The sequence below is a fragment of the Hyperolius riggenbachi genome, chromosome 5 (genome assembly GCF_040937935.1).
Source record: "Hyperolius riggenbachi isolate aHypRig1 chromosome 5, aHypRig1.pri, whole genome shotgun sequence".
NCBI classification, from domain to species: Eukaryota; Metazoa; Chordata; class Amphibia; order Anura; family Hyperoliidae; genus Hyperolius; species Hyperolius riggenbachi.
In genome coordinates this window covers 223389729-223413020 of record NC_090650.1, presented here as the reverse complement: position 1 = coordinate 223413020, position 23292 = coordinate 223389729, and the positions used below count along the sequence as shown (strand labels likewise).

At 44.0% G+C, this 23292-nt stretch overlaps 1 protein-coding gene across 4 annotated transcripts in view; it reads left to right on the top strand.

The window, feature by feature from the left end:
- The window catches only part of TMEFF1 (transmembrane protein with EGF like and two follistatin like domains 1), a 312349-nt gene that overhangs the window by 104241 nt on the left and 184816 nt on the right, over positions 1-23292 (top strand). The window contains exon 1 of one of the 4 annotated variants that reach the window (XM_068236700.1): positions 4663-4706. The exons of the other annotated variants lie outside the window; for them this stretch is intronic. The gene's annotated coding sequence lies outside the window, so the exon portion shown is untranslated. Of the gene's footprint in view, positions 1-4662; positions 4707-23292 lie in introns of those variants that run through there. 4 annotated transcript variants of the gene reach the window in all.

Here is a 23292-nt window from a genome sequence, read left to right as displayed (position 1 = left end):
AAACGACCTGTGTATCCCAAGCATTAGATCAATGAATGGTAATTGTACCCATTCATTGATCTCCGGGCTAACGGAAGGTGGCAGGAGCGCGTGCGATCACGCGACCTGCGAAGTGGCAGCAGGGCAGGCTATCTGGACGAATATATCCGTCCAGATAGACCTAAGTGGTTAAAAACATCTAAATTTCTGATACATTTACATTTTTTGCCAATGTTTAATTCTATTTATTTATTTTACCCTTTTATTTTTGCTTGTTTTTGTTGTTGGAATTTTTACCAACTAAAAAAATAGGAAGAGTTATTTAAAGAGAGCTGCTGAAAATAATGTTAAACACATTTCAGGTTTTGCAATAAACAAATGCATTTCAGTGAGGTATTTTTTTTTTTTAGTTTTTTTTACTTATATTATCAATTTCAGTATTGATTGTACTTCTTTTCACCATGTTTTCAGTATTCTTCACCTAACTATGTGCCTACAATGTACAATATACCCAGTGTCTCATTTATGAATAAAGTTACAAACAAGATGTAAAAAAAGTTTGAAGAATGGGGGGAAAACTTACACATTACATTTTCCCTGTTTTATAAACAGGCTCATGTGTTACACAAATAATTGAACAACTATTAATAGCTGAGAAATATTATTTGTATATATTTATATAGCGCTGACATACGCTGCAGTGGTTTTACACGGTGGATAAAGTTATGTCACAAACTGTCCCTCAGAGGGGCTGACAATCGAATCCCTACCATAGTAAGGCCTCTTTCAGATGGACGGCTGATCTGCGTGCTTACCAATCTCCCGTCTGCTGCCCGCCAGTGCAATCCGGATGCAATTTAAATGCAGCCGAATTGGAATGGTTGTAACACCTTGCATGTCAAGCGTTGACACATGGTGGCATTAGTGGTGGAACGCTACATGTCGATTCACTCAGATTTTACTCTGTGCGGGGGCCACCTGTACAGCACTGATAACTGAGTGCTAACAAGCGCCCAGCCAGTGCATGAGAGCAGCTGGCAGGTAGAGAATTCACTGCTTGTCAACTGCCTGTGTGAAAAGGGCCTAAGTCATTGTCTTATGTTCGTATTGCAGTCTAAGGCCATTTTTTGGGGAACCCAATTAACCTATCTGTATTTTGGGGGGACTTCAATACTATCCATTGTGATAGTGCTAACTGATTTAGCAGGACTTTACTAAATACATTGAACAATTCATGTCACTAAGTGTCTCTCAGAGCACCTCATAATCTAATCGCTAAGTTTATTGCCAATTATTTCACAAATTAATTAACGTACCAGTAGAGTTGGCCCGAACCTCCGATTTTCGGTTCGTGAACCGGGTTCGCGAACTTCCGCGGAAGGTTCGGTTCGCGTAATAGTTCGCGAACCGCAATAGACTTCAATGGGGATGCGAACTTTGAAAAAAAAAAATTATGCTGGCCACAAAAGTGATGGAAAAGATGTTTCAAGGGGTCTAACACCTTGACCCCCAGGTGGAGGAGTGGGATACATGCCAAAAGTCCCCGAGAAAAATCTGGATTTGACGCAAAGCAGCGTTTTAAGGGCAGAATTTATCACATTGAATGCTAAATGACAGGCCTAAAGTGCTTTAAAACATCTTGCATGTGTATACATCAATCAGGTAGTGTAATTAAGGTACTGCTTCACACTGACACACCAAACTCACCGTGTAACGCACCACAAACAGCTGTTTGTGTAGTGACGGCCGTGCTGGACTGGTGCGCACCATGGCGACAGTGCAGGTTTTGGTGGCTTTACAGCCCATATGGTCGCCTGGCTGATGTAGGTGAATGACAGAACAGTGACTGTCCAGCTGATCAAATTTGGTCTGACCACAATGAGGCAATGACCTTATTATCGTGGGTGTGCCCCCCGAGACACTCATCTAGGCGCCGGTCATAGCTTCATTGTGATACGCAAGCCCCTTCACCACGGCAAAGTAATGATCACGAAGGGGAATGGGCGCATGTACATGCCTTTTATTTTGTTGTTGCAGCTGCCCGCAGTGCAGCCAGAAAAATTAGGCAGTCATGTACACGCACCAGAAAAATTATTACAGCGGCCGCTGCTAGCAGGGACGTGCCTTCTTCCGAGCACTGTACTGTGGGCCAGGTCCACACGAAATTACATTTACACGACCTCGCACAGACCTGCTGGGTGGCCTTCCTCTGGCTCTGGCATTACCTCTTCCTCTACCTGTTTTGTCCATATCGGGTAGGCACGGAGTGGTATATCACACTGCGTGCACTCACGTAGGTAGGTGGGTTCACTTAACTGCACAGGTATGCGCACTGATGCGGTGGGTTCACTGAACAGAACAGGTATGCAGTGGCGGGTTCACTGAACAGAACAGGTATGCAGTGGCGGGTTCACTGAACACAACAAGTATGCAGTGGCGGGTTAACTGAACAGGTATACAGTGGCGGGTTCACTGAACAGAACAGGTATACAGTGGCAGGTTCACTGAACAGAACAGGTATGCAGTGGCGGGTTCACTGAACAGAACAGGTATACAGTGGCAGGTTCACTGAACAGGTATACAGTGGCGGGTTCACTGAACAGAACAGGTATGCAGTGGCAGGTTCACTGAACAGGTATACATTGGCGGGTTCACTGAACAGAACAGGTATACAGTGGCAGGTTCACTGAACAGAACAGGTATACAGTGGCGGGTTCACTGAACAGTACAGGTATGCAGTGGCAAGTTCACTGAACAGGTATGCAGTGGTGGGTTCACTGAACAGGTATGCAGTGGTGGGTTTACAGAACAGGTATGTAGTGGCAGGTTCACTGAACAGGTATGCAGTGGCGGGTTCACTGAACAGGTATGCAGTGGTGGGTTCACTGAACAGGTATGCAGTGGTGGGTTCACAGTACAGGTATGCAGTGGTGGGTTCACAGAACAGGTATGCAGCCAGGAACAAGCTAAGCCTAACTAATCTTTCCCTATGAGAGACAGTCTGCAGCAGCTCGCCCTACTCTCACTAACTCAGGCACACGAGTGAGCTTAATGGCCGCCGCTGCCTGCCTTTTATTAGGGGGGGAGTGGCTCCAGGGGCTAGTGTAGCCTAATTGGCTACACTGGGCCTGCTGACTGTGATGTAGAGGGTCAAAGTTGACCCTCATGGTGCATTATGGGGTGAACCGAACTTCCGCAAAACTTCGCCTGCGGGACGCGAACGCGAACCACTGAAGTTCGTATGGAACCGTTCGCAGGCGAACCGTTCGTCCCAACTCTACGTACCAGTATGTTTTTAGAATTTAAAGTGACACTGAAGCGAAAAACAATGATGATATCATGAATTGTATGTGTAGTACGGATAATTAATAGAACATTAGTAGCAAAGAAAATAGTGTCATATTTTTTTTTAGTTACTTCGTTTTTTGTTTTTTTTTATAACATTGCAGCATTCTCTAATATTTGCAATTTACACACTACACTCAGCAGTCTAAATGATTTCAAAGAGCAGGCTACTGAACTTTTGAACTTTACTCTGCAGAAAAAAACAAAGTACAGTGACAGACACTTGAGATAATAAGCTTCAGAAGACAGAGCTCTCTGACTTTAAACGTTGTGGAGCTCAGGAAGCTCTTTTGCATAGATAACAACTAGAGTTTAACTCTTCCTGTACTGGAAATAATATTAGATTTATGTCTCTTCTCCTAATGTTTTATTTCTTAGCTGTACTACACATACAAATCATTATATCATAAGTTTCTTTTCACTTCAGATTCCCTTTAAGAGAAAACCAGAGTGTCTGGAGGGATCCAGTAATCACCTGGAGAACGTGCAAATTCCATGCAGTCAGGGCCCTGGCTGAAATACTGAAGAATTCTTCACTTTGTAGTGCATTTACATAGTTAATAACTTAACCACTTAACACCCCCAGTGCTAAATTTCTCTGTCCCTCTGCGCACCACTTCACCCCCAGGGACGGAGAAAGGCGCACTTGTTTGTTTACTGGCTGGGAGTGGGCGGGAACTCGCGCGCACGCTCCAGCCAGCCCGCACAGCAGGTGACTAATTGGACTTTAGGAACGTTCCTAAATCCAATTAGCCTCGCCGATTGCGAATAGAATGAAGAAGGGCTTCAAACAGAAGCCGTCTTCATTCATAACAATGAAAAATAAACAAACGTGCAGCGCGTGATCGCGCGCCCCCGCGACCCGCACGTGCACACACACCCCAGCTCTGCAGTCCAATGATTGGTTATGGGGACCCCAGTCCCCAATAACCAATCATATTACAGAAAACAAAAGAATGGCAGCAGCGCTGAAAGGTAAAAATCGCGCTGGTGTTTCAGGGGTAAAACCCCTCAGTTGTGAAGTGGTTAAAGTGAGCCTCCGGACTAAAAATCTACTCAGCAGAACTGAAAAGGCTTGGTGTTTCTTTAACAGTTTCACAGCATCAGAACTTTGTTTTTCTTATCAAAGCATCATTTTTAGCTGCATTTTTAGCTAAGCTCCACCCATCAAAGAAAGCTGCCTGGGCTTTTTTTCCCTGATGCTGTGCAAAGCATGATGGGATTTCCTATGTTGTTATTCACGTTGCCTAGCAACTGGGAGGGGTGATCAGCACACAGGACAGTTGGAACTATGTCTCACTCTCCCTGTCACCTCCTTTCAACCAAAAAAATGCCTGCCCTCATGAAACCAAACATTTGCCTGTTGTTTTAAAACAGGGTGGGTAAGAGATTATATTATCTATCTATTTTAATTAACATAACTAATGTAACCTAATGACAGTATGTTTAGGCTGAAGTTCCTCTTTAACCAGGAAATGAGGGGAACTATATAGTAGGGACACATGAATCTGTAACAAACAGACAGGAAAGTTGTCTCCCTAAACTGTACTTTTATTGCCAATAGTAAATCACAGTTGAAAATATTTTCTTCCACTTCATGTCACTGGAAAAGACTGTGATGGAAAATTGCACCATTTATGCCATACACACAACTAGATAGGTAAATATAACTGTGAATAATAAATACACAAAACGAATGCCTCTAGCCCTTTTACCCAAAACTAACAAAAAGTTTAGACTAATAAGTTCCAAGTCAATAGCCGGTTTCTTTGATGTCATTCCCTTTTCATGTGAAGTGATTTGTTTGTTTTTCATTCTGTATTCTCGTGCAGACGACATTTTGTCTGTGCTCACAGACTGGGCTGCGTTGGGTTGGCCATTACCTCCTGCCCCACACATGCAGGCATTAGAGATAAAACAATGCCACACATGCACTCAGTTTGCATTCATTATGCATGAGTCACATTAAATGCTATAGCTTTGATAGCTGTGTTCACATATTTAATTACATGTACCCTTAAGACTTACAAACCTAGAACCTTAATGGAAACTTAAATGCATACACTATCAAACTACAGTGAAAACACCCTCCAGGTCCCTTGTTTTATCCATACGTAGTTCGTTTTCTTAAGGATCTTAGAGAACAGACTCAGCAGAAATCCCTCTTAAATCCCAGAAGGATTTTAAATTTCCGTCTATTACCAATCTGTGGTTTCACCTATTGATCTTGGGAAGGAGCACAATGTTACTTTTGCATGCCTGTGCTTGCTAATGTTTTGGAATGGAACTGAGCTGAACAGTAATTGCAAAAAAGTAGGTCCCGGATCAAAGAGCTTATTTTTTCCAATATTCCTTTACAGGCATGAAACCTTTCAAAGTAGCAAATATATTGAATAAAGAAAGCTTAACATTTGTTTTTAAAATGTAACTCCACCGAAACCTACCTTGCATTTAGAGGAATAAAGAATGAAGTAAAACTGTACTTAATTAATGCCTTGAGTTAGCGTAGCAGAATTTCTGCATCTTGAAGAAACAAACATGCTTCTGTAACTATTTTATAATGCACTTGTTATTTATTTCCTACAACCAATTTCAACTGTCTTGATTATTCACGCATGGGAGCTGCCATATTGCTTATTAAGGCAACTCTGTGCAATGTCTGTGAATTTCATCTGTCTTCAGAGTTACACACACTAGATTAAAGTCTGTCTAAGCGGACGATAACCAAAACTGTAACATGTGTGTATATTGGCCCCCTAATGCCCCTTGATGCATCAGCGAACAATCTGCCAGGTGGCTTGACTCAGCTGAGTGCTGGCCGAGGGATTGTTCTCCTCATTTTACCCACCCTCTTCGTGATGCTGCTGTCATGCCACTCTGTTAGCCCTTCCCCCACCACACAGCAACATTGTGCTAGAGGCCCAGAGCCAGCAACATTACTGTACAGCCTCGACCCCACACTGTCGCCTGAGGGATTGAGTTCCATTCCATGCCAGGCGACTTGCCTCATACATGTTTGCGAAGCTTAACCACTTGAGGACCACCAACAGAGCTATCTGTTGGTGGGCTGTGATTGCTCCCCCATTGTTTATTTATTTATTTATTTTTACAAATATTTATGTCTTTATTTATAAATACATTTTACTTTTTTTTTTACACTTCCTGCCCCCGCCAGCCAGTGCAATCGGCTGTCTTGCCACCCAGGGGGAAAGCCATGTCACACGGCTGTCCCCAGTACAGCGCTGCCATAGATTGCAGCGCTGTACTGTAAATAAACGCCGTCTAACAGTCTCCTAGCGGCGATCGCCGCTGGGAGACTGATGGTGGAAAACGCCGCCCCAGGACTTTACACCGATCGGCGTTAGGCGGTTTTGGGGCTGCCACCGCGGCAACGCCCATCGGCGTGACGCGGTCGGCAACAAGTTAAAGCAGATCGTGGTGAACCTCTGCCCAAAAAACTGATACCTACCTAGGTAGAGGGAACCCTCTGAATTCTCAAAAGGCTTCCTGTGTCCTCCCTGCCCCTACCACTGCTGCCTTGTATTCCCTTAAGACTGCTACTATGCTCCTCTTTATGCATGAGCGTGGACGCACTGCACCCGAACCAGTACAGCCACCCCTGTGCTGTAGCACAGAGCTGCTTATGCGAGAGGTCGTCATCCGAAATCTGACAAGTTCTTGTTGGATTTTTTCATAACTCCACATGCGGCAACAGTGGAGGCCAGGAGGATAAGAGAAGCCTCTGCAGGATCCAGAGGCTTCCCTTTGCTTAGGCAAGTATAGTAGAGTCCCGGTTATCCAGCACTCTATTAACCATTATTCTCAACCAATCAGAACAAATCGCTTTCAGTACTCAGTGGTGAAAGCCAGCCTTTTGGGCTGTTTGTGGGTTCTGCTGTGCTAAACGACAGGGTTCCACAGCTCCCCCAAGGTTAATATACTTTCAAATACTGTTTTTTAAAATTTAATATAGAGTTCATAATATGTACCGTATATAGAGTCAGGTATAGCACTGTATTAGCTAGGCCTATTTTTAACATTGAGTCTCAAGCAACCAGAAGTCAGACTTATCTGGCATTAGCATATCCCCATCCCTGCCAGATAATTCAGACTCTACTGTATCCTTTTTTTTTTCTACACCTCGAGTACACTTTGACTCACCCTGTTTATGTGTCAGTTACAAAGAAAGAACTTCTTATCACGCCTATTTGTGTGTAGATGGTGAATTTCTGCTATTTCAAAACTAGTGTAAATAGGAAGATGCTTTGTACCCTAATTAACAATTCACTCTTGCTCAGAACCTTAAAAAATGTTAACATGGACTTCTATATACAGGATCTTCTCAAAAAATTAGCATATTATGATAAAGTTCATTATTTTCTGTAATGTACTGATAAACATTAGACTTTCATATATTTTAGATCCAAATACACACAACTGAAGTAGTTCAAGCCTTTTATTGTTTTAATATTGATGATTTTGACATACAGCTCATAAAACCCCAAAATGCCTATCTCAAAAAATTAGCATATTTCATCCGACCAATAAAAGAAAGCGTTTTTAAAACAAAAAAAAGTAAACCTTCAAATAATTATGTTCAGTTATGCACTCAACACTTAGTCGGGAATCCTTTTGCAGAAATGACTGCTTCAATGCGGCATGGCATGGAGGCAATCAGCCTGTGGCACTGCTCAGGTGTTATGGAGGCCCAGGATGCTTCAATAGCGGCTTTAAGCTCATCCAGTCTCTCAACTTTCTCTTCACAATATCCCACAGATTCTCTATGGGGTTCAGGTCAGGAGAGTTGGCAGGCCAATTGAGCACAGTAATACCATGGTCAGTAAACCATTTACCAGTGGTTTTGGCACTGTGAGCAGGTGCCAGGTCGTGCTGAAAAATGAAATCTTCATCTCCATAAAGCTTTTCAACAGATGGAAGCATGAAGTGCTCCAAAATCTCCTGATGGCTAGCTGCATTGACCCTGCACTTGATAAAACACAGTGGACCAACAACAGCAGCTAACATGGCACCCCAGACCATCACTGACTGTGTGTACTTGACACTGGACTTCAGGCATTTTGGCATTTCCCTCTCCCCAGTCTTCCTCCAGACTCTGGCACCTTGATTTCCGAATGACATGTAAAAGTTGCTTTCATCCGAAAAAAGTACTTTGGACCACTGAGCAACAGTCCAGTGCTGCTTCTCGATAGCCCAGGTCAGGCGCTTCTGCCGCTGTTTCTGGTTCAAAAGTGGGTTCATGCTTCCATCTGCTGAAAAGCTTTATGGAGATGAAGATTTCATTTTTCAGCACGACCTGGCACCTGCTCACAGTGCCAAAACCACTGGTAAATGGTTTACTGACCATGGTATTACTGTGCTCAATTGGCCTGCCAACTCTCCTGACCTGAACCCCATAGAGAATCTGTGGGATATTGTGAAGAGAAAGTTGAGAGACGCAAGACCCAACACTCTGGATGAGCTCAAGGCCGCTATCAAAGCATCCTGGGCCTCCATAACACCTGAGCAGTGCCACAGGCTGCTTGCCTCCATGCCACGCCGCATTGAAGCAGTCATTTCTGCAAAAGGATTCCCAACCAAGTATTGAGTGCATAACTGAGCATAATTGTTTGAAGGTTAACTTTTTTTTGTTTTAAAAACACTTTCTTTTATTGGTCGGATGAAATATGCTAATTTTTTGAGATAGGAAATTTGGGTTTTCATGAGCTGTATGCCAAAATCATCAATATTAAAACAATAAAAGGCTTGAACTAATTCAGCTGTGTGTATTTGAATCTAAAATATATGAAAGTCTAATGTTTATAAGTACATTACAGAAAATAATGAACTTTATCACAATATGCTAATTTTTTTAGAAGATCCTGTATTCAGTGACTCTGCTTGTGCATTTTTTGCATGTTATGAGTAAGAGTAGGTTCACACTTGTTCTAAAAATGTATCCGTGGCTCCCGTTCTTAGCCCGGATCAAAACTGGAGCCACGGATACCAATGTTAAAAATAGCAGTCGTTTTCACTTAAAAAAAGAAACGGATGCATTTGCGTTCAGGGGAATCAGGTTTGAAAACCTGAACGGATAGTCATGATTTGCAGGATTTTTACGGACGCACATGGAGCCGGATACACAGAGGGGTAGTGAAAATGAATGCCAAAACGGACCCCCCTCTACACAGGCATCTTTTGACACAGAAACATCCGTTTTCTGTGTCCCAGGGGAGGGAGGCCGCCATGCTGGAAGGGGTACCAGACCGGAAGGGGGGCAGTGGTGGGGAGAGGGGTCGCCCCCCTCACGTGGGTACCCCCTTCTACGCTCCCCCTCCAGCTAGTTTCATTAATTAAAATCATTAAAATCAATGTAGCAATGCATAAAAGGCAAGCGGCGAGCGGGGAACTTACAGTATATTCTTGCATATAAGACTACTTTTTAACCCTTGAAAATCATCTGAAAAGTCAGGGGTCGTCTTATACGCCGGGTGTCATTGATTACTCTCAGATCTTGCTGCTGAGGACTGTAGTGAAGTGGAGCAGGCGCACATGTGCAAGATCTGAGAGGCAGAGGAGGTAAATAGGATACAAGGGTGGGCCAGAAGGGTGAAAGAGGTGTGTTTTATGGACACAGCACAATCTATTCTTCCATACCGCAGGTAGACAAGGAGAGCTGACCAATCCACTTAGGGAGAGGGAGAGCTGACCAATCCAACCAGTCATTCACCTCTATACTGTTATATATTGGGTACCACATACAGTACAGCACCAGTATCTGTTCATACATAGCACCAGTATATAATTTTATTTTTATTTTTTTATTTAGTGTGCGTTGGAAGAGGGGTAGTCTTATATGGTGAGTAAATCACAAACTCTATATTTTAATTGGAAAAGTTGGGGGGTCGTCTTATACGCCCAGTCTTCTTATACGCCAGAATATACGTTCTACCGCTCACCGCATTTTTCCCTGCATTGCCACCCAATGAAATACAGAGGGCGGCATTGCAGCAAGTGATGGCGAGTGGTGGAACGCAAGGAAGTAAGTTCCTCGCTCGCTGCTTGCCTTTTATACATTGCTACATTGATTTTAATGATTTTAATTAATCAAAGTAGCTGGAGGGGGAGCCGGGAAGGGGGGACCCAGGTGAGGAGGGGCGACCCCCCCCTCCCCACCAATGCCCCCCTTCCTGCCTGCTACCCCCTCCAGCATGGCGCCCCCCCTCCCACCCACGGCCAGGGTTGGGGATACGTTTCCACGGACTGGAAACGAAGCTGCAAAAAGGCCATTTTCTCTCAAAATGGAGAGAAAACAAAAATGTTCTTTACAAAAACAGATCTGTTTGAAACGGATTTGATCTGCAATGGACAAGTGTGGCCCTAACCTTACCCACAGTTTGCAGGTTTTTATTATTTATTACTCTTGGCTGTTCATATAATGCCAGCATAGTATGCTGATGTTTGTAAAGTACATTGAACAATGTACGAAACATGGTGAAAGTCATACTTCCATTGAGCTTTGTTAGAATTACAGCTTACAGTGTGCTGCATAATCACAGTAACCGGCACCGTCACATTAATGATTGCTATGTATTATGTGGTTAGAGAATTGAAATACAAACATCACTGCTCAGTGGCACACTGTGGGAATCCGCTCAGCTGCCTGCGCAGGCAGGCAGCCTTTTGCCCATTGTTTAGGTTTGCATGCTGCAGGACTCTGGAACAGAGACCTGTCTTTCCATTGCAAGTTCTGGTCTGTTCTCTTGCTTGGGAATTTGCATACATTCGTTATGCAAATCCCCTACCTGCCTTCTTTGATGACTGGCACTATAAGAGCTTTATGTTTCCCAGAAGGCTTTGCTGGTCATTTCCCTTCTATGGTCTGTTCCTGATGGACACTGCTGGAGTGTCAGCCATTGCTATCTAGTATAGTTAATTCCTGGGGGTTGCTTTAGGCTCCCCTTCTAGCCCAGTCAGGTTGTATTATCTGTATTGCCTGTTCTGTCTTGTCTTGCCTGTTGCCATTGTCCTGTCCCAAAAGTGGTCGACAGGAAATGGTTCTGATCTCTGTTCTTGGAGTATAGCTGGTGCAGCGGTTGCTACCAGCTATCTCTTCTGTTCTGTCTCCTGGGATCGCGCTAGCTACTTTTCGCTAGCGCTGGGGATCCTTCTGTTCTGTCTTCTGGGATCGCGCTAGCTACTTTTCGCTAGCGCTGGGGATCCTTCTGTTCTGTCTTCTGGGATCGCGCTAGCTACTTTTCGCTAGCGCTGGGGATCCTTCTGTTCTGTCTTCTGGGATCGCGCTAGCTACTTTTCGCTAGCACTGGGGATCCTTCTGTTCTGTCTTCTGGGATCGCGCTAGCCACTTTTCGTTAGCGCTGGGGATCCTTCTGTTCTGCTACTCTGTACCTGGATCGCGCTAGCCACTTTTCGCTAGTGCTGTGGATCCTATCTCTCGCTTGTCCCTGTTTTCATGTGTCTGTCTTGTCTGCTACGCTTGCTGGAGGCTCGGTGAGGTAACCGTTAAGCAAGCGCTCGCGTCCTCTGTTTCATGTTTGTCTGTTAATGGTTAGTTAGGCGTGCTTGTCTCTATTGTGCTTAACACGTGGAGACCGCGCATAACCGCGTGCACTGTTGCGAATGAGTGCGGTGTTCACGGTTAGCTAGCGTTTGTTATTTTCCGTATCTCCTCATTGTATTATTTGCTGTGCCTTTGCTACTCTCGTATTCTATTCTGATCTGCCTTGTGTCACGTCTGGCGATCGCACCTCTCGCGATCGCGTTCCTATTTCATATCTGCTGTTGTGTGTGCGCGGTCGCGGGGTGGCAACTGGATTGGCACACACACATACAACCTGTACCTTTGCTCAATCTCATTCGCAATCGCCTCTCTTGCGATTGCGTTCTGCGCTTCGTACAATTCCTGTCTGGCATTTGTGGAGGTACAGAGGATTGGTTCCTCTGCACTCCTCAGCGCCATCTGCCGACAGGAATTTCCCTCTACAGGTGCGTAGCACCTTTTGCTGGGTGCCTGCAAATATACGCTTGTGGAGGATTTCCGCCGTGTCAGCGCACGCGTTGTACGCTGATCACGGAGAAAGTTCCACAATCGTTACACACACACTGCACCGGATGCCTAGGTTCTCATTTTAATTAATATTATTGACCTGGCAAGTATTCCATCAAATATTTCATAACATCTAATTAGTGATGTTTAAATAACATCACATTACTTTACTAACAACAAGGTGATGCATACTCACTGCAAAAGCACCACTGAATGTTACTTAATTGCTCGCTGGCCCTTTTCAAGAAAACACTCCAAGCCAGCAATATTCATTACTCTTTTATGATAGAGACAAGACATTGGTTATAGTCTGAATATCATTATAATGGATCTTAGTGCATAGTATGTATTGGGGATGTTTTAATTTGCTTTTTTCTAGTACCAAGTAATTAAAATCTTGATTGATATAATTTATTTCTAATTTGTCTGAGGCCTTATTATGTGCAGTACTTAGGTCTCTGCTTTATTGTATCACTTTATTTAAATGCAACCATGATTCATATAGCACTGACTAATTTAATGAACTCGGCCATACACATACTGATTTTTCCAGCTGATTTGGTCACTTAGATTGGTGGTGTGGTTAGCACTCTTGCTCTGCAGCACTCTTGCCTTGCAGCACTGGGTCTCTGGTTAGAATCCCATCCAGGACACTATCTGCACAAAGTTTATATCTTCTCCCCATGTCTGTGTGGGTTTCCTCCAGGCACTTAATTTTCCTCCTACATCCCAAAAGCATACAGATAAATGAATTGACTTCCCTATAAATTGGCCCTAGACTATACAATCCATACATAGATATATAACTATGATAGGAATTACCGTATTTTTTGGACTTCAGAGGACAAAAACCAGGGGAAAAAAATATACTGAACCTGGTCCATCTATGCTGCAGGGGGTCTTATGGAACTTTTCCCTCCAACATAATAACGTTCCCCTTCTACCTCTTGTGTCGCACTGTGTCCTCCTCTGCCCCACTGTGTCCTTTTCTTCCCCCCTGTATCCTTCTTTGGCCCCTGTGTCCTCCTCTGGTCCGCCTGTATCTGTCCTCTGGTCCCCCTGTGTCTGTCCTCTGATCCCTCTGTTTCAGTCATTTGCCCCACTGTGCCCTTTTCTTGCCCCATATCCTTCTTTGCCACCTGGGTTCTACGATCCACCGTGTCCATCCTCTGGCCCTGTGTCCCGCTGTGTCTGTCCTCTGGCCACCCCGCCCCCCCCCCCCGGTGTCTTCCTCTGGCCACCCTGTGTCCTCCTCTGGCCCGCCTGTGTCCGTCCTCTGGCCTCGTGTCCCCTTGTGTCTGTCCTCTGGATCCCCCTGTGTTTGCCCTCTGCCCCAAAGCATAATACAGTGTTATTGGTGCCCCACTACTGTCATGTAGTGGGGAAGTATCCGCACATAGAGTGGCTACACAAGGCTTTAGGAAGCGATCCACCAGGTGGGGGCACTGCCCCAGGCCCACTGATCATGGCTGCACACTGCTCGTGTCCATTTTGTAAGTGACCCTATTAGTCTTTTTTGGCAGGACCACGACTCCGCTCTTTGAGCCAATCACTTGCTCCAATGATGAAAGCACAATCTGAGACTAGTGGCGCCAAGGGAAAAGAGCAGTCCCTCACCAGTGTGCAGCTGCCTCCCCTTGTTATAGTTACCTGTAAGATTTCTCTCCTCTTCCTCTGCTCTACACACATTTTCAGTTTCAGCATGTTTATCATCTCGTCATATTGGTTATTTGATGGCATGACTGTTGCGCCAGTAGGGAAAGACTAGGGAGGCTGGAATTGGGGGATAGGCAGACAATGACAATTGGACATAGAGAAACCAAGAATGTACGGTAGTTTTTAAACTCCCTCACTTTGACAGATGAGGGCGGCTGCTCTCACTGAAGTCCAAATGGAATCCTGGTGTTCCATAGAACCCTGACTGAGAAAGCTTGCTCTCAATAGTACAATAATGTTGAATATCATATACTGTATTTTAATTGTCACATAGTTACAAAATGGGATATATTTACTAGTATTATTACTATTAAAGATTTATATAGCACTTGCACATTTTCAACACCACTTTACAGAGTGTTATGAATATTTTTTGTCCCTAGCTATTCCTATTAATTTATTTATATAGCACCGACATATTACGCAGCGCTGTACAGAGTATATTGTCCTGTCACTAACTGTCCCTCAGAGGGGCTCACAATCTAGTCCCTACCATAGTCATATGTCTATGTATGTGTCATGTAGTGCATGTATCATAGTCTAGGGCCAATTTACTTATCTATATGTTTTTTGGGTTGTTGGAGGAAATTGGAGTGCCCGGAGGAAAGCCACACAGACACGGGGAGAACATACAAATTCATTGCAGATGTTGACCTGGCTGGGATTCAAACCAAGGATCCAACACTGCAAGGTGAGAGTGCTAACCACTACGCAGCAAAAAAGACAACCCAGCATGCCCTTCAACTTCCTTTGTGCTGCAGATGTACCAAATAGAGCCACAGAAACTAGGGAATGTTGTTTTATGGATAAGAAAACTAAGAGTGATTTTTAACTTTTGGATTGCCTGGTTAGCATCCTTGTTAGTTGTTTACCAGATAAAAATGAAGAATTGATTTTTTTATTTTATGACCGACAGTTTAAGAAAAGTTACCTACAGATGTACTTGGTTAGTTTGCTAGCATGCTTCAATCCTTACTTGTTAACAAGCTGCTTCTGTGTGCACAGATCACAGACAAATAATTACAGTCCCCAGTCTGTGTCTTATGACTCTACAAGCAAGAAGAGGGAGAAGAGGCAGGAGGAAAGAAGCACTATGGACTTGATTCATTAAGCTGCACTACTAAAGTAGCGCAGCTTATTTTGAGCTGCGTGAGTTAAGAAAATCCCCAGTGCACCAGCACACACTACGAGCAGGAGTGCTGAGTAGCATGTACTGCTAACTTATGTGGGCTCCCTGTAAAGTACCAGCTGCTCCTATAAGCCCACCCTCAACCCCATCAGGTCCTGTGGATTTGAAGGATGTAATTCCCCGCACTTTGATTGGCCCAATATTCCAAGCAAGAAAATACTCAAAATAATTTTGATAATACTTTTCACCAACTTTTGTTTTTTTTTTCATTAGTAAAATGCTAAAAAGGTTATTTTAAAGAGACAATGAAAATTATCTGCTAGGAGATAACTCAGAAGAAAAAGATAATTGCATATGGACCTCTGTCTGCTCTAGTTTATTGGCTAATTTAAAGGGGACCTGAGATGGGGCCACAGCAATAAAATACACATACCTGGGGCTTACTCCCGCCCCCTCCAGCCTGTTTGTTCCCAGGCCATCCTCTTCTGACTGCCCGTTCACCTGCAATTGGCCCCTGAAAGTCCTCCAGTCCGGGGCCAAATGCGCATGTGCAACCCGGCCGCATGCGCGCTCCTGCCATGTTCACCTGGAGCATTCGGCAACGGGAGTGAGACAGGAGCGCGCCTGGCCGGACTGTGCATGCGCCGACTGGAGGATTTTCCAGTTGTGGGCAAACGTGCAGTCAGAAGAGGACTGCGTGGCAGCGATCAGGCTAGAGGGGGCTGGAGAAAGCCCCAGGTATGTATGTTTTTTTGTTATGGCACCATCTCAGGTACACTTTAAAAGAAAAAAGTAAGCTTTCAGCTTATAAGCATTTCAGCAATGTAAGTGTCATCCAGATATGTTAATTACAAGGGATCTTGCAAGGACTGTGATATATTTATGGCAAATAGATAAAACCCTTGGTTTACTTAAAGTGGACCTGCACTCTTGCACAGAACAGAAGGAAGAGAGAAAGGAAGAGAGAAATTCACCCTGTATGCATTTAGAGAGTTTAGCCTGTCTCATTCTCCCTGATCTGTGTCTAAATTGCAATTTGATCTCTCCCCTGTGTCACATGACTGCCATGGCAGATGACAGATAAGCTAATTTGAAAACACAGAATGTTAACAATATGTCTGCTTCCATAAATCAGGAAGTAAAAACTGCAGATTTATTTTAGGATTTGTATCAGCTGTAACAAAGAAATGTTTTTTGTTTAAAGGTTATTATGCTGTTGTGTATCTTTTAGAGCAGAGAGGACATTCTGAGTTCAGGTCCGATTTAACGCCTACATAGACTCAGGGTGACCTGGAGAGTTTTTTACAGACCCTATCCTGTTCACTGTATGGTGCAGGAACCTGGAAACAGTTAACCTTATGTTTCTTTGTTTTCAAAAGCATTTCCTAGTCCAAAACTTGACTTTAGCTGCTTACTTTTTTTGCTGTAGTGGTTCTTTAATGAGAAGGTTTTTGATTTGCTGCCGTAGTTAACCACTTTACCCCCGCCCGTACGAATTTCTCCGTCCCTTTTTCCATCCTTTAACCCCCAGGGACGGAGAAATCCGTACTTTCCGCGCTCCCGCCGCTGCCCGCGCTCCCGCTCGTAAACACGCCGCCCGCTGCTAGTAAACACGCCGCCGCCCGCTCGCCCGGAGATCAATGAACGGGAAAATCCATTCCCGTTCGTTGATCTAAGCCCCGCAAGGATCCGTTGCTCTCCGATGAGCAGCGCGATCATTGTGAAAAGTACACACTCAGCCTCCAAGTACTTCCTCCAAGCTTCCGGAAGGACGCTTGGAGGTCGCATTAAAACAAAAAGTTACTGTGGCCATCTTGTGGCCATATAGTAAAACTACACCCTACACATTTTTCACATACAAATAAATTACTTTTACACAAAAAATTAACTTATTACCTCCCACACTCCCAATTTTTTTTTTTTTTTTGTAATTAAAATTTTTTTTAAAAATGTACAATAAAAAAAAATACATAAATAGTAACCTATGGACTGAACTTTTTAAATATTTATGTCAGGAGGGTACAACACTGTTACTTTATAAACTATGGGCTTGTAATTAGGGATGGACGCAAAACTGAAAAAAATGCACCTTTATTTCCAAATAAAATGTTGGCGCCAAACATTGTGATAGGGACATAATTTAAACGGTTTTATAACCGGGACAAAAGGGCAAATACATTTCATAGGTTTTAATTACAGTAGCATGCATTATTTAAAAACTATAATGGCCGAAAACTGAAAAATTATTTTTTTGCCCACATTTTTCCTATTTTTCCATTAAAACACATTTAGAATAAAATAATTCTTGGCATAATGTCCCACCTAAAGAAAGCCTAATTGGTGGTGGAAAAAATAAGATATAGATCGTTTAATTGTGATAAGTAATGATAAAGTTATAGACGAATGAATGGAAGGAGCGCTGAAAGGTGAAAATTGCTCTGGTGGTCAGGGGGTAAACCCCCTCAGTGGTGAAGTGGTTAAACATCGTCACATTTTCTTGTGCTGCTCACACGGTAGAGCCTTTCTGAGGGAATTACTGTGTTTCTGGAGCATTGGAGGCAACTTCAGTGCCCTGAGGACACTCACACATTGAAAGACTCAACATACAAGCTCCATGCAAATAAAGTCATGGCTGGGACCTGCATCAGAGGCTGCAGCGCTGCAAGGGTAGACTGCTAGTCACTTACAGTCTGTGCTGTCTATGTATATTCGATATTATTACACATGGATAAAGACTTTACTTTTGTTCAAACAATACTTCATTTCATACGCTTGTTATAAACAATAAAACTGCTGTCGCACATTATCCCTGAACTACAGCATTCCATTGGTTTGTATATTTGTATATGTCAGCCTGTGCTTCAGAATGTCTGTGGCTGAATAAAGAATCAACCTTGCAAGAATTCTCTGCATTCAGAGTGTTGATTGCACTATTAAATACAAGGCTCCCAAACAATAGGATGTGCTTCAGTTTGGCCTCCACCCAGGAAGAAAACTTCTCAGTGAAACACAACTCAGAACATCACATTGACAATGTCCTCTAGTGTTACTATACTGATTTATTAAAGAAACTAAAAAAAGTCAGATGCCCCACTCCTATCCACCTTAAAGAGAAACTCCGACCAAGAATTGAACTTTATCCCAATCAGTTGCTGATACCCCCTTTTACATGAGAAATCTATTCCTTTTCACAAACAGACCATCAGGGGGCACTGTATGGCTGATATTGTGGTGAAACCCCTCCCACAAAGAAATTCTGAGTACATACTCTTGGCAGTTTCCTGTCTGGGAACCCTGTTGCATTGTGGGAAATAGCTGTTTACAGCTGTTTCCAACTGCCAAAACAGCAAGCAGCAGCTACAGTACATCACTTGCCAGCAGTAAAAATGTCACCATGTGATAAATGTCAGAATATAAATCAGGGATTTAAAATATTTTACAATCTGCATATTCTAAATTCTTACTAAATCATTTATACATAATTATTGTAAAAATGAAGCACTTTTTTATTACATTTTTTTCACTGGAGTTCCTCTTTAAGGTGCCAATACACTGGCCGATGGCCACCAGATTCAACCACCAGTATACCTCTCAATCATCTTGTTTTGATTGGGACTTCACTGGGTTGGGAGGTATGGGCCCTTCTTCCGCGGCACTCCCCATTGTGTCCTGAATGAGCAGGAGAAGAATCACAGCCCATTCAGCACCAATCTGCATCCAGCAGTAGAGCTCTGCAATGTCCCGGGACAGCACATCCACAAGGAGTTAGACTGGGTCCACACTAGACACAGTTGCAGGACGGATGCTGCAGTCCGGGCTGAGGGGAACTCCCGCGGACCGTAAACGGATCCGTTTTACAAAAAAGTGCATCCGTTTTGCATCCGTTTCCGGTCCGTTTTTAACCCCAAAAAAACGGACAGAAAACGTTTCTATGTTTTTCAATGGAATTTGGCCAAAAGGGAGGAGTTTTTGGGACAATAATCAATCAATTTGAATGGTAATTCAGTGGGCAGGACATGGGTGTGGTCAACTCAGTGGGCAGGACATGGGTGTGGTTAACGTTTACAAAAAAAGGTTAATTAACCTTTTTTGAGCATGGGGAATGTAGTGGAGGTGGCTGTGGGAGTGGATTTGGAACAATAGCCGGGAAGTGGGAGTGGTTTTTCTGTAAAGAAAGTAGATTAGCACCATGTAAGGATATTTGTAATGTACAGGGGAGTGTTTTGGGAGTGGCTTTGATGTCTATTGTGTGAAACACCTGTTTTTTTCAGCACATTCCATCAGGAGAGCACTCCAGCACTGCTGCCCAGCCAAGGCCATGGACCCCATTGTTTTTATGTACTGGCTTAACCTAGCCTGGCTGGGTGTCCTGCTGTATTATGCCGGAAACCTCCTGGAGTGAAGTCGGAGACGGTGGTGGGTGCATCCCCTGTTACAAAAGAGGGAAAGGAAAGGGCAGTTCTCTCAGCTCTACAGAGACCTCAGACGACACCCACCAAAGTTCTTCAACTACTGCCGGATGTCTGTGAGTGTGTAAGTACCCTTGATTACCTATTTTACCTATACTTTACCTTGTCCTGTTCCCATATTTGTCACATTGCTAATGGTGATATCCCTTCCTTTTTGAAGCTTTGATAAACTTCTGGAGATGTTGAGGCCCCATCTTCAGAAGAAAGACACTAGGTTGCGGAAGTCCATCACCCCTGAGGAACAACTTCTGATCACCTTGCGGTATGTAATGTCTGCTTTACCTATACCACTTTTCATTTTGTATTGATGAGGAGACTATTTTGTAACCAAACAAAAACTTTTTTTTTTTTTGAGTTTTTATTGCAAAAAACTACCAACATGGTAGGTTATAAAGTTCTCCTTCCAACCTGGAAGAGACAGGGTCTACTTGCTGTTCAGGCATTCAAGTCTTTACATTTTGTGTCTTTGTTTTCCCCTTCCCCCCAGAACACATGTCTTGCACATTACCAGGGTCAGCCCAGCTTGGATAATAGACAATTGTCTTTGCTATCTGCTGTTCAGGGAGAAAGATTAGCTCTATTGACCCAGGGGGTGTGGGACATTGGCCATGAGCAGCAAACCTCTATAGTGCAAAGTAATTTAAGTGCAGTACCTAGAACAAATCTTAAAATTTCTATAAAATGTAAACACTGTCGCTCACAAGGTGGATCACACATACTGTCTGCCTCAGTAGATTGAGCTACCTGCCATTGAAGGCCTAGGATCATCATCATCATCCCATTGTCGTGTTGATGGAAAGCTACGTTGGGCATGTGTTGATCACAAGGCCTTCAAAGGCAGGTAGCAAATCTATTGACCCAGGGGGTGTGGGACATTGGCCATGAGCAGCAAACCTCTATAGTGCAAAGTAATTTAAGTGCAGTACCTAGAACAAATCTTAAAATTTCTATAAAATGTAAACACTGTTTCTCACAAGGTGGATCCCACACACTGCCTGCCTCAATAGATTGAGCTACCTGCCATTGAAGGCCTAGGATCATCATCATCCCATTGTCGTGTTGATGGAAAGCTACGTTGGGCATGTGTTGATCACAAGGCCTTCAAAGGCAGGTAGCAAATCTATTGACCCAGGGGGTGTGGGACATTGGCCATGAGCAACAAATCCTACTTTTTAGGATCTTGTTCAGGGAAAAAAGACTAGTTTCTACTTATTTGCTAGGAAGACGTATTAGGGGGGCTGGGTTGCATGCCGCCACCTAGCTGAGTATAAACGGGACGTTCATCTGCTTGAGGGAGGGAAGGTAGGGCCTTGCTGATAACTCTGGTATGACTGAGTGTGAGAAGGTTGCCATGCGCTAGGTGGCCTACTTGGTGCAGTTGAGAATTCAAAATGACTTTTGATACACTCAAGCAAACTACACTGGCACTGTATTAAACGATGCCGTGGCACTTGTTCCATTAAAGGCAAAAGTGACATCACCGAGTAGTACACTTGGCTGTTCTGGTGTTGCATTATCCGGTCAATCTCGTGGCAATGCTGCATGTGTAGAGATTGAATCTGCTCCTGAAACATCTGCCTTTCCTTTTGGAGTACTTGGTTGGATTCATCTAATTGGTTTTTTAGCATTTCTATGTGTTGCAAATATTGTTGTGATAGACCAGAACTTGTATCCTGTAGTCTTCGTGAAACCATACTTTCTTGATTGCGCATCATTCCCACCAAGCTTGAAACAGCTCCAGCCATCTGAACATTAACTGTTCTGCTCTGTCCACGAGCACTTGCAGGGCGAGTAGCTGGTCGTCTGGCTTCTGAACGAGTGGTTTCATCATTTGCTTTGTCGGTGGCAGGTTGTGCGTCTGGTCGTGGAGTGGATGTAGAAGGGGTTGGTGACTCAGATGTCATAGAATCATCCTCTGCTATGTCATCCACGTTGATGGTTGTCGAGTCTTCAAAGGAATGTTCAGGGGATGAATCCCTATTTGTCGTGGCAGGTGCTTCATTAGAATCATCCATGAGTGCGTCAAAGTTATCTTCAGTACTGTGGGTAGAAAAGAAACAGCAATGGTTAGATGTGTGAAAAGTAGAGGTGCATCGATGTTTACTAAAAAAAAAAGGAACTAGAAAGATTAAACTGTTGTTGAAGAGCATACACATAACAGCAATTTCAAGTTTAAAACGTCACTCACTCACCCTCACGCTTGTACGAGTGGTCGTAAGAAGGAAAGAAGACGAGTGTGGCAATATGGAGTCCTTTTTGATGCACCACTTCCACTCCTCTGTTCATCTTTCTCCACCTTAAGTTCCTTGACAAAACTGTCCCGTATACTTCGCCATTTTGTCTTCATTTTTTCAACTGAAACAACAAACAAACAATATGTTGTCATTTCATTTCAGGTTCCTTGCGACGGGACAAAGCTATGCAAGTCTACATCTAACATTCAGAGCGGGCAAAAGCACAGTCGCCAACATCGTGAACAGGACAAGCCGGGTGATCTGGAGCAAGCTCGTCGAGAAGTACATGCTGGTTCCCGACTCTCAAAAGTGGATGGAGGTTGCTGAACTGTTCTGGGATAGGTGCAACTTCCCGAACTGCCTAGGAGCCATTGACGGCAAACATGTGCGGCTACAGAAGCCAGCGACGGAGCGGGAGTCTGTATTTTAATTATAAAAAGTACTTTAGTTTGGTACTCCTTGCTGTAGCCGACGCAGACTACAAGTTTGTCTACGTCGACGTTGGCTCCTACGGCGGTTCAAGTGACTCGGGGATATTCCAGCGCTCCAGGTTACATAGACTACTGATTGAGGACCGGCTGGACATCCCCAGGGACGAGCCATGGCCTGGAAGAACATCGCCCAGCTACCCCTACCTGTTTGTTGGCGACGAGGCCTTTGCCTTGTCACACCATGTCATGCGGCTGTATGGGATGAGAGGCCTCGGCCGCCAGCAACGCGTGTTCAAATACCGGTTGACAAGGGCTCGTAGGATGGTGGAGTGTACATTTGGCATCATGTCGAACAAGTGGAGGATCTTCCACTCGCCACTACAGCTGAGCCCTGCCAACGCCACAGCTGTAGTTAAAGCAGCTTGCATCCTCCACAACTTTGTTTGACAGGAGCAAGGGTACAATCTCCAGCATACCGACATGGACTACTTGCCCCAAATTCGCCGGTATGCGACTAGAGGTAGGGTTCAGGCCCAGAGGAATCTGGATCGGTTGGCACAGTACTTCTTGTCGCCGGAGGGGTACTTCCCATACCAAGACATTATTCTGCCTCTTTGAGTGGACATTTTTGTTGCTGTACTTGTTTTGTTTTTTTTAGGGGGGGGGGATGATTACGCTGTTTTTAGTTATACATTTTATATGTACATTTTTAATTCTAGCTTTTTTTGTTTAATAAACTTTTTCAAAACTTCTTACAGTTGAGTATTCTTATAAATGCAACATGTGTGGCACTGGGGATGGCAGTTAGGAGACACTTCAGGGGGGCAGAGCATTTTTGAGACACTGGGGGGGCTAGATTGAGGTGGGGGGGGGGAGACGGTGGGGGGGGGGGGCAGAGAGTGGCAGTTTAGGAGACACTGGAGGG